This window comes from Archocentrus centrarchus, chromosome 22 (genome assembly GCF_007364275.1).
Source record: "Archocentrus centrarchus isolate MPI-CPG fArcCen1 chromosome 22, fArcCen1, whole genome shotgun sequence".
NCBI lineage: Eukaryota > Metazoa > Chordata > Actinopteri > Cichliformes > Cichlidae > Archocentrus > Archocentrus centrarchus.
This window is the reverse complement of record NC_044367.1, coordinates 5,127,081-5,139,146: the sequence shown is the minus strand read 5'-3', so window position 1 is coordinate 5,139,146 and position 12,066 is coordinate 5,127,081. Positions and strand designations below refer to the sequence as shown.

At 40.1% G+C, this 12,066-nt stretch overlaps 1 protein-coding gene across 1 annotated transcript in view; it reads right to left on the bottom strand.

The window, feature by feature from the left end:
• The window catches only part of arhgap5 (Rho GTPase activating protein 5), a 56,219-nt gene that overhangs the window by 17,102 nt on the left and 27,051 nt on the right, over positions 1-12,066 (bottom strand). The gene's annotated exons all lie outside the window — the stretch shown is intronic.

The window sequence follows — 12,066 nt, the reverse complement described above, 5'->3', positions numbered from 1 at the left end:
ATACATTCAACAACATGGTGAAACATTCCACAGAGATTCGGGTCCATACTGACATGAGAGCATCACACATTTGTTGGCTGTACATCCATGATGCCAACCTTAACACTGGATTGAGATCTGGTGACTGTGGAGGCCATTTGAATTTGAGGACAGTGAACTCACTGTCATGTTCAATAAACCAGTCTGAGATGGTCTGAGCTTTGTGCCATGGCACGTTATCCTGCCAGAAGCAGCCATCAGAAGACGCATACACTGAGGACATAAAGGGAAGAACATGATCTGGAACAACACTCAGGCCAGCTGTGGCATTTAAATGACGTTCTATCGGTACTAAGGGGTTCAAAGAGTGCAAAGAAATTCCCGCCCGCACACTTGCACCACCAGCTTGAACCATGAATACAAGGCTGAATGGCTTTCAAGTTATTTACATCAGAATCTGAGCTTACCATCTGAATGCTGCAACAGAAATCAGGACTCATCAGATCAGGCAAGTTTTTCCCATCTTCTATTGTCCAATTTTAGTGAGCCTGTCCAAGCTATAGCTTCAAGTGATGCAAGTATCACCTGATGTGGTCTTCTGCTGCTGCAGCCCATCTGCTTCAAGATTCGATGTGTCACACATTCAGACGCACTTCTGCACACCTTGGTTGTAACAAGCTCGAAGCAGTCTGGCCTCTGACCTCTAGCATCAAAGAGGTATGTTCACCCAGAGAGCTGCTGTTCACTGAATATTTTACCCTTTTCAGACCAATCTCTTCAAACCCTAGAGATGGTTGTGTGGGAAAATCCCAGCAGATCAGCAGTTACTGAAATACTCAGACCAGCCCGTCTGGCACTGACAACCACACGGTGTTCAAAGTAATTAAAATCACCTTTCTTCCCCATTTTGATGCTCAGTTTGAACATCAGCAGCGCATCTTCATTCTGCAATGTGACTGGTTGATTAGATATTTGCTGCACAGGTGTACTTAATGCCTAATGAAGTGTATATTTTACGCACACACGCACGCACGCAGTTCCTTTTGCAAAGCTAAAAAAACAGTGGAATTTGGTTGGGAATTATGGAAAAATACTGCAGAGGTTCTGACCCACCCACATTACATTATATCAAGAAAGTTAGGAAACAAAATGTTTTTATATATATGGTTTCTTGTGTGCAAGTTTAAATTATGACCTCCTGCTGACATCACTGAAAAGGTCATCAGAAACAAGAAATTTAACCATTTAAGACCATTAACATCACAGAAAAGCTCATGGAAATTTGACCACCAGTCCTCCAAAGCAGCAACAGCAGTAAGATAAGATCAACAATTCTGCTTTCAGACTTCAGCTGGTCTGAGAGCAGCTTTTGTTAAACCTCTCACCATAAATATTACAGCCTGCTGGCACCTGACAGATGATATCAGACCAGCACATATGGAGGCAGAGTGTCTTAATTAGAGCTATAATGTGTGTTCTGCCTGCAGGGAAGAACACCACCCACCCCTACACACACCCACCCACCCATCCACACCCACGCACACACCACCCACAGAGGCAGTAGTTTTGCTTTGTGGCTGCTGCAAGGTCATCCACACTGCAGTATACATGGCTGTCTGTGTATGTGTGTGTTGTGTCCCTGCAGAGGCAGTTAAGCAGAGACAGTATTATGTAAATTCTGCTTTAATGGATTCAAGTAAATTGTGTCAACTGTGAGCAAGTGTGGGTGTTTGTGTGTCCATTTACACGTGTGCATTTATCTGCATCGTGTGCCTTTGTTAAAATGCATGCATGCATGTGTTGACATGCGGTAACTCTTAAATTAATAACAGAAATTGTAGTGTTTGTGCCAAATCACCTCAGAATAATCAGCAACCCACCTGACCCATTTTGTGCATGCAAGTGTGTACGTGTGTGTTCACACAGACAGCACAATATATAAGCTCAGTAAACAGAGTGGGAGGAAAAGCTCAAATGTGTTCTGCTGCTGCACATTCAATGTGCTCAAATTACTGTATTTGCGAGGGCTCACTTGGACCTCAACACTACAACCCAAAGATTCAACCTTCAGCCTGATGACACACTGTTGTGAGATAAATTACATGGTAGAGCAACGCCTCAACTGAATGTTCCTCTGAGTCACAGTCATGTAACTCCTCTGCAGACGCTGGTTGCTCCTGATCTGCTTCTTTGCACTTAATGCACATTAACTTGGCAACGACACATCAGAGTTTCATGTTTCACAGAAAGCTGAACACTGAAACGCTGATCACAAAGCACAAAACTTTCTCAAGTTTCTCAAGTGGAATTTTAATGGTTCAGAACATGAAATGAGCTAGAAAGGGCTCCAAGTTCTATGTGTACTATTTACTGAAGTTATTTATGTGAATGAGCTTTTAGTAAAGATTAACAGGGGTGTAATGTACATGTTTCTGCCCCAACTCTTGGATATGTAACCATAGGTTTAGGGGTTATACGTGTTTAGTTATGTGATCCAAGCATTCCATCTTGAATGGTTTAGCATCAACACATTAACATTCTCAACATTACTTCTCTTCTCTTATTGACAGCATGAACCATTTACAGACTAGAATGTGTTCTTTTTTGGAAAATAACCTCTGTACATAACCACAGTAGCTTTTAAATCAAATGATCAGGACGTGAGTCAAGTGCAGACTTACAGCTTAAATTCAAGGGGGCTTTACAAAGAAATAAACTGCATTAACTGTTAAGGAACAACAACCATTTTTATACACAGTCCTCCATTTTCAGATGCTCACAATTAATTAGGCAATTGACTAATAAACAGCTGCACGGCCAGGTGTGGTCTGTTCCCTTGTTATTTCATGACAATTTAAGCAGACATATTATTTTAAGGTGATTCAAGGTGCTACATTTTGTAGTTATTCACTGTACTTTAAATTAGGAGGCCTAAAGAGATGTCGGTGCATTCGAAGGAGGGCATCATTAGGCTGAAAAAATAAATACAAGTAAATCTTTCAAAGTGTACAATCAAGATGAATGGAAATGTGGAGGGTTTACAACAAGATGCAAACCTCTTGTTACACTCAAGAACTGGGAAGCCAGATTAGACGTTACCAGAAAACAGTTCTGGAAAAAATCTTTGGGCAGATGAAACCAAGATGAACCTGTCCGAGAATGATGGGAACAGAAAAGTATGGTGGGGAGGAGACGCAGCATTCGGTGATGTCCAGTTCTAGACTTCAGATACAAGTATTAAAAACAAGCCTTATTTTTTAAATTATGCTAGTTTGTCCAATTAATTTTGAGTAATTTTAAGTCCAATCCAATGAATATTTTTTACATTGTTCTCCACTAACAGCTGATGATGAAGTTGCTCATATTTACTCGTTTTCCTATGTGCCCTGAATCTCTCATGCACCTGACCTTAAAAAAAGAACCCCAAAGGGCTTTGAGAAAAATGCCACCACCCTGTACATCTGTGCCCTTGTGAGGACATTTGATTCTCAACAGGATGGCACACAAAATACACACACACAGACATGACCTGAAGCAAAGGAAGTTAACACTGGAGTTCAAGTTTGCATGTTAAGATCTGATAAGAGTCGTCCTGCTGTGATATGATCCAATATCCTGACACACACACACACACACACACACACACACACACACACACACACACACACACACACACACACACACACACACACACACACACACACACACACACACACACCACACACAATATCTCAGCTCCTCTCACGATGCTCCACTTCGATCTTTCTCTATCAAAGATATTTCTCCTGCTACCTGTCTCTCTGCTCACTGGCCAGCTGCCACAGTCATTTTATTGCCATGATAACCATCTGCTGTGGGAGGGGGACAGGAAGCCAGTTCAATGAGTGAAAGTCAATCATTGGCTATTTTTAACTCTTATTTTACCAGTCAGGGACATGTGTTATTTTCTTTCTGCCCCCTGTGAAAGTCGAAGCTGACGATGATAAATGGCACAACTATTCATGTTCCAGGCCTGTTTAACACTGCATCTTGGTCATTTTTCTATCCAATAAAGGCTATATAAAGGGTTGCACTGTACTTGTGACATATGCAGTGACAACAAATTGAAACTAATGTAACCTAATCTAATTTAATCATAGTTGTGAATGCTGTTTTGGATGTTTCTTTACCCTGAGATTCATTTGACTTCACCCTAAATCAGAAGCATTTTCTTGCTGTGAAAGGCTGCAGTGAAAAACAATATTAAGTGTTCCAGTTCCACAAAGCTGGTGTGTTCAATAATGGAACAAAAACCAAAAAATAACCAAAGTCTCACCCAAACAAAAAAAATCTAATATTCCTGCTGTTGTTTCGGGATTGATTCACACAATCTGGAAACTGAAAGCAGCTGTGCCTATGTGTGGAGATCCTTGACCTGAGCAGTTTAATAAAAAGACGCCTGAGCGGGGTGTTCACTTGTCCTGAAAAAGAACCAAAGTGGGCACAAATGTTCCCTGGTAAACATGTTATTCCCATTAAGATAATTAAGGTGTTGATGAAGCAGGCTCGAAGTAATCAGATTAAAAGGCGCTAAACACGTTAACAGTCACAGTGTGTACATGCTGCTGCTGCTGCTGCTGTGAAGACTGGCAAATATTTTCTTCAGACTGTCTGGGGAGTGTGTTTTCAAATTGCAAGTCACTAATGTTTTATTCAGTACTCTACATTAACGGTTACTCGCCTCGAGTTTTGGACCTCAAGATGTGGCAAGATAAATTTAAGGGGTTTTGAGAAGATTAATGGGACCAAAAAAGAAGAAAAAAAGAATATTCTGCTAGTGAAATATAGATACTTTCCTTTGACATCTAATACTAGCTTATTTGTTGCATGAAACTGTTTTACCTCTTCAGGGCTAAGAGCTGAAACAATCTAAGAGGCATATTGGAGAAAATTCCTATTTGCTGACAGCTCATATGTATTCTTCATATATTTGGTATGGCGGGGTTGGTCAGTATACACTGCTTTATTTTAAAAAGGCTGGAAACACTGCCACACGGGCAAGCTTGAACGTTTTACAAAGTATTTTCTTTACTGACTGGCCAATCAGCTGCTTAGCTTTTCTACCACTTACCCAATCCGGAGCCTATCCTATCTGTCACAGAGCAAGAGGTGGGATACATCCTGGACAGGTTACCAGTTTGTAACACAGAGACAGACAGACATTCATGTGACCACGTAAAGCAAAGTTCTTTAGTTCATACTTAAGCAATGAGCAACTCAGCATGTTTTGCTTGTGTTATACTGTGGCCAAAATAAAGTACCGTGACCTCAAGAGACTATGTTGATAAAATAAAGGTTCATTTTAAAAAATATCTAAAAAACTATATGCTACAGCAGCCTGAGCTGCACCCTGGATCACCTGTAATTCATTATCTTCCAGTACATGCAGTAAGATGACGCTGTACTGTTTGCCATTGCTGGGTGAGTCCATTAATCCTACGCTTACAGAAAGAGACACAGTAAACCACGCTTGTTAAACTAAACAGAAAACACACTGTTTCCACATCCTATCAGCATATCCCAGCCTGTATGTTCCACTTTCTCATATTCAGAGCATTTAGGTCTTATCACACTCGTTGTAAATGGGACGTGGCATGCTAACATGCACTGAAGATGAATGTGCAGGTAAAAGTGCTCAGTTTTCCCCGGAGGAGCCTGCACGTTTCCCACAATCCTCCAGCTAAGAAATGAGCTGAGCCTTCTGGTCTGGAAGTCATTCTGTGGACAATCCTCTAATCCAGAGAGAGAATGGAGGCTATGTGTGTGTGTCAGAGAAAGAGTGTGTCTTTATGTATGGAAGTAATGACCTAAGGTGAGCACTTTCTTTGTCCCCCCCCCTTCAACCTTCCCTCTTACACACACACACACACACACACACTTAGCTGAGTTTGTGGTCTGGTGGAGTCATCAGTTTCTCCAATGGTGTGTTAATTTAATGACCGGCCCACCACACAACCACGGGTCAGTATAAATCAATACGAAGGCTGCAAGGAGTGTGCGCGCGAGCATGATTTAATATCTAGGCACCTTCGGTAACGAGATCCATACCCCACACATGCAGACACACACAGTCTCAGCAGGCAAACAAAACCACAGCTGCAGTCTCCTTTTATTCAGAGATTGCAGAGTGTGTTAACACATGCAGAGGTAACTATTGCTAAAGAGACTGTTTCTTCAAATCTACATTTTCTGTTTTTCTTCTCTATCTGTTCTCAGAAGCCGGCAGTTTCCCGGCAGTCGTGTCATCACTCTATACAACTGAAACAAACACCTGTAGCATGCCAATTAGGGCTGCATGCTGTATATGTTATTAGGCTGTAAATCCCCGCTTAAAGAATGCACGATTCTGTTTAATTTCAGCCTGGAGTATTTCCTGTAATGTGACTCTTGGGATCATTCTAACAGCTCACCTCTACTGTAGAGATTCTGAATAATAGTGTATATATTGGGACAATGAATATGATCACTGAAGTCATTTTACGTGATTTAATTTGATGTTCATTTTGGAGGTTGACAAAAAGAAACCACAAAAATTATCTGCCTGGAAAGACCATTTTACTTGCAGGCTGATATGACAACTGGCTTCCATGCACACTTTGTTTTCATTGTTTATACGCGCTCTGCTCTGCTGACTGAGAATGAAATGTTTTGCTGGAAAGAATTGGATCTGTTAAAACCAGACCTGAAAAATCTCCATGTTTCAATAGATGATGATAATTCCAACTTTGGGACTTCTGATAAACACTATCATCCAGGAGAAAATCAACTTAAAGAACACACCAAGACTGCCCAGACCAAACAGTAACAAAAACACCACCTCGCAGTTTTATGAACTCAGGAACCATTCAAGAGGCATTTACATCCATGCCTATCTGGACTTTACCTTTGACCTTTTGGATATAAAATGCCCAAAACACTTAATAATTTTAACCTACCCTGAAACGCTGCAATAATATTGAGTGAATTCTCTAATTATAGCCATAAATCTATTTTATGAGGCCGCAGTGACCTTCACCTTTAAATACCAAATTCTCATCAGTTCATCCCTGAATCCAAGTGGACATTTGTGCCAGATGTATTGAAAACCCCTCAAGGCATTCCTGACTGGTGAACACAGATGAATGAGATACACTGAATGCTGTGATTGATTAGGTCAATCAGCTGGCTGTACCAGATGGATATCCCACAGCTGTTAGCAAAATGAATGTTTCAAGTGGCCAGTTTCCTGATCCATCTCAGTAACAAATGATTCGTGTTTCAAAAAAAACAACAAAGCAATCTAGCTTTTGGAAAACAGCAGGGAGCTGGCACAAGACACCCCAATTAACACTGTTCATACAATGTTTTGTTTAACTCCCTGTTTCCCCTCTTCCCCACAACAGACAAATGCAAAGCTAGCATGGCACAAAGTGACACAAAAAGGACGTACATTAGAAATACACCACATTTAAATTAACCAGAGTTATGGTTTAATGACTATCAGAGAGATGCTGAAACTCCAAAGACTGCAAGATCGCCCATGAAAGTGTGAGATGAGGGATGGAAGATTAGGACATCTACTGATACACTATACAGTAAAGCATGTTTTAGAGTATAGCATTATACCCTAAAGCCTGTGTTGTGAGGCAGTGGGGTTTAAAAGACAAGTCTTTATCAGATAAGAAGGATTCCAGAAATTTGACTCTACCAAGTTACATTTTCGCAATTGTTGGACTCTGAATTACTGAAACTTGACCCATACTATAAATACACAATAAGTATACAAGTCAGATCTCATTTGAAATGCCGTATTGCTTTTGATGGCAATGCTATGGAAGTGCAATACTAAATCTCCTGACTATTTTATTTTAATAAATCCATCCATCCTCTTAAATGTGCATCCAGTTCAGGGTTGCAGGGGGGGCCTGGAGCCTATCCCAGCCGTCATGGGGTGAGAAACAGGGGATACCCTGGACAGGTCCCAAATCTATCGCAGGGCTAACACAGGGAGAGAGACAACCATTCATGCTAGAATAATCAATTAACCTAACACACATGTCTTTTGTACTGTGGTGGGAAACAGGAGTCCCCCGAGAGAGCCCCCACCAGCACACAGAGAACATGCAAACTAACACAGCCAAATTAATTAATCATTACAATAATTTGGCTGCCATGTTTTATACAGATTTGTCATCTGTTCTTAAAATAATTTATTGAAATTCTGAATTTGAGGGAAAATGAAATTGGGAACTGAGCGACTGGCGTGATTAGAGAAAAGATGGATTTTTAACTATAACACAAATGTGCACGCAGATCATCATGACTAAGACTATAATCTTTAGCTGATAAAAAGTTATGGACAATTACAGAATAAAATATTTTTTTAAAAAGTGGTGGATTTTCCCCCCTCTTTTTTCAAGAAATAAGGGACCCCACTCCAAGCGCTCAAACCCCAAAAACAAACAACAGTATATTATACATATAAACACACTGTCCTTGTTTTTGCAGCTCAACTGCAAGCACAACTGGTATAAACAAAGCCAACTTCTCCTCTTTCTTCGTGCCTCCTTTCTTCCAGCCATATTTCACTGGCTCCTTGCCTCTACTTCAACTGTATCATCTTCAATTTGATTCATCCAAATTGAAGTCTATAACAAACATTCATGTGTAGCCAAAATATAACATCGCAGAGAGCACCAAAACAAATTCTTGAAGAGATTTTAGATAAAGAAAGCAAAGGTAACAGAAAGTAGCTGCACACAACAGAAACAATGTCAATCACAAACAATGTACCATATTATCTACCATCCAGACACTCATGAGACCGCTGCTCTGACACTGTCCAGCTGTAAGCAATGTATATCTACTTTCCACAGCTTAATCAGTGAATAAGAAACTGTAAATTTCATATACATGCAAATGTTTAGTTGTAATCATCAGTGGCGCTGCAGGTTTAAACCATATTAGCCATGAGCTGCTGACAGCTACCTGCACTGCTGGCAAGTGGTTTTCCATCACTGACTAAGCTGCTCTTCAAGTCGTTAGCTCGAGGATTTCTGGTGGTTTAAATGAGTCTTAACAGTAACTATGGGATGTCAACAAGTCATTCAGGGCTTTAACAACCTCAAGTTCTTCAGTGTGACGTCACTGTAAGGTTAATTTACAACTATCTAACAACTTTCAACTATCTGGTGTCTCTCCGGTGTTCAACATTTTAAAGTTTCACTAATTACTACAATGTCCTCATAGTCCAGCCTCCTGGTCTGAGCTTCTGTGGGTGTGCGTGTTAAACTGTGTGTCACTGGGTTTGTTGACAGTAGGACAGCTGTCCGGCTTTCAGCGAGAAAAAAACAGCAGCACATACACACACACACACACACACACACACACACACACACACACACACACACAAACACACACGCATGCACACTAATTTTCTAATGTAATAGAGACAGATGGGTGGGTATTATAAATAGAGCCATCAAGCTGCAGCTACCTAGTTACTGCTCTGTTTATACACACATGCAGACAGATACGCACACACACACACGCACACACACTTACATTCAGTTTTGTCCTTTTATAATACCATTTTTTTCTGATTATCCCTTCATCCTACAGAAGCATATGATGAATTATAATCACACGCAATAAACTGTATTTCACAAAACATTTAAACCTGTAAAATAAAGACACGGAGCAGAAAATTGTTTCAAAAATATGAGAATGGAAAGGTTGAATCTGCAGCTTTGTAATTAAAAATGACCCTTTTCAGGCTGTGCTGGATTAAGATCAAAGACCTTGTTAAAAAATAAAATCAGTTAATCTTTAGAATTTATGGATTTTTTTTTGTTTAGTCATGTAAAATGGATTTTAAAGAGATAATGTACTTGTTATTATTTAAAGTGACAGATGACGTGACCCTGAAACCCTCAGAAGACATTTGATAAATGACAAATTGTACTAAAGCAAATAAAGTCTACTGAATCTTTAGTGGCATCAAAACATTGTGCAATATTCCTTTAAATTTCCAAAGACTGAAAGAGCCTTTAAAAGCTTTACTACAAGTACAAAAATCTACTACAACCGTGGGCGGAGACACTTCAACAATGCTAGCATTAATGAGTCAGACAACAACAAAACATGCGTCGCTTCTTATGTGTCACGTTCTATTAGACTCACAAAAATCAACACAAATACACACACACACACACACACATTAACAGCATGCATTTATTTTTGGTGACACTAAGTAATGACAGGGAGAGGAGGATGGAGAGAACAGATGATGATAAGGGGAGGAGGGGAGAGAAATAAGTGGAGAAAGATGTAAGGGTGAAAGGTGAGGAGGAGAGAGGAAAGAGAGGGATAAGAGGATAAAGAGAGGGAGTGATGGGGTGAGGATAAGGGACTGTGGAAGAGAGGTTGAGGGGATAAAAAGATATGGATGAGAGATAAAGGAGAGGGGGAGGATAAAGAATGAGAGGGTTGGGAGGAGGGTAAAGAGGTCAAGAGAATGGAAAGGGTGGAGTGAGAGGAGACAAGGAATGAAGGGGCAGAAAAAGGGCTAAAGAAAGAGATGGATGAAGAGAAGAAGAGGAAAGAGAAAAGAAAAATTTATGGATGGAAGAATAGGAGGAACAGAAAGAAGAGGAAAGGGTAGAAAAAGCAAAAGGTGAAAATAGTGCAGGACAATTCATTTGAGAGGAGAAAAAATTAGGAAAGAGGATGAAAGAATATAAGGTAGAAGTCAGTAGGTGTAGAAGAAGTAGACAGAAAAGGGAAAATATGGATGTGCGAGAGAAAAGACAAGCAAAGGAAGCGAAGGAAAGGAGGAAAAATGTTAAGAAGGAAAGAAAGGAAGGAAAAGAGGATGAAGAAAGGGGGAAAAGTGGATGAAGGCAGAATAGAGGAGGTGGGAGTGGAACGCTTTGAGGTCAGTGGCTCTCAGAGGGGTGACAGAGTGACAGACATATCACAACTAGACATCAAAATCCCCTCTTTATAGCTCATGTCCAGCTGTTAAAGGACTAGTCAGCTGTGTCAGTTCACAATTTCTGAGAAATACAGTTCAGAGTTTTAATGATAAACCTCTTTTATAGAGCTTCCACATTCCCTAAAATGTTCAAAATTCATCAGAATTATAGATTACTTATTCATGAACTGATTCAGTTATACACTGTTTGATGCGAATGAAAGCATGTACTTGATTTCTGCCTGTGGGGCTGTATTCGTGTATTTTTGTATTTCCTATTGATGGAAGCCTCTCGGGTACACAATATACAGAAATGCATATTTATGTTATGCTACCGAGTCCGGTGCTGATGGATTTACTTTCTGGATTGTTTGGTTGTTCACGAATCTGAAATAAAAAGCAAATGCGTCTTAATGTGGCAGAAGCTGGAAACGCCATTAGCAATGAGCAGAAAATCCAGCAACACTGAGGCAAAAAAAAAAAAAACAAACCTGTTCAACAGACAGAATCTCACCAACCGCTGTTCCCATTTCCACTGAGCTTGGGGAAATGGTTGCTCAAAGCATTCAAAATGACACTAAAATGCAGTTACAGCTGAAAACAAGGTGACATTTCGCTCCTGATTGGCTCAGACGGGGATGACAATACCAATGAGCTGGGCCATTTTCACTGCTGCCTTGTTAGCAGTGGGAAGCAGAGGAAGTCAGTTTATTTTAATATTTCAATTTCTGCTGAATGTCAAAAACGGATATATTTTACTTTCTTGGCACTTACACAACTGACTGGAATGGATATGTCAAAAGTTTTGCCTTACATGAGTTATATAACCTCATAAAATAATTGAGTGGTATGCAATAAGCCAACAGATTATGAAACATAATTATTAATGCTCATATTCCTTCAAATTAAAAGTCACCTGTTAATTGAAATTGTACCAAGGCATTTTCCTCTGTATGCTGAGCCTGCGTACAGAGGATTTGGACTATTTTTTCCAGAACAACTCTCACTTGTTTGGATGGAAACTATAACGTCTTCAGGAAATAGCACTAATAAAAACACTGCATGCTCTGTGGATGATCCAGTGTACCTGCTTG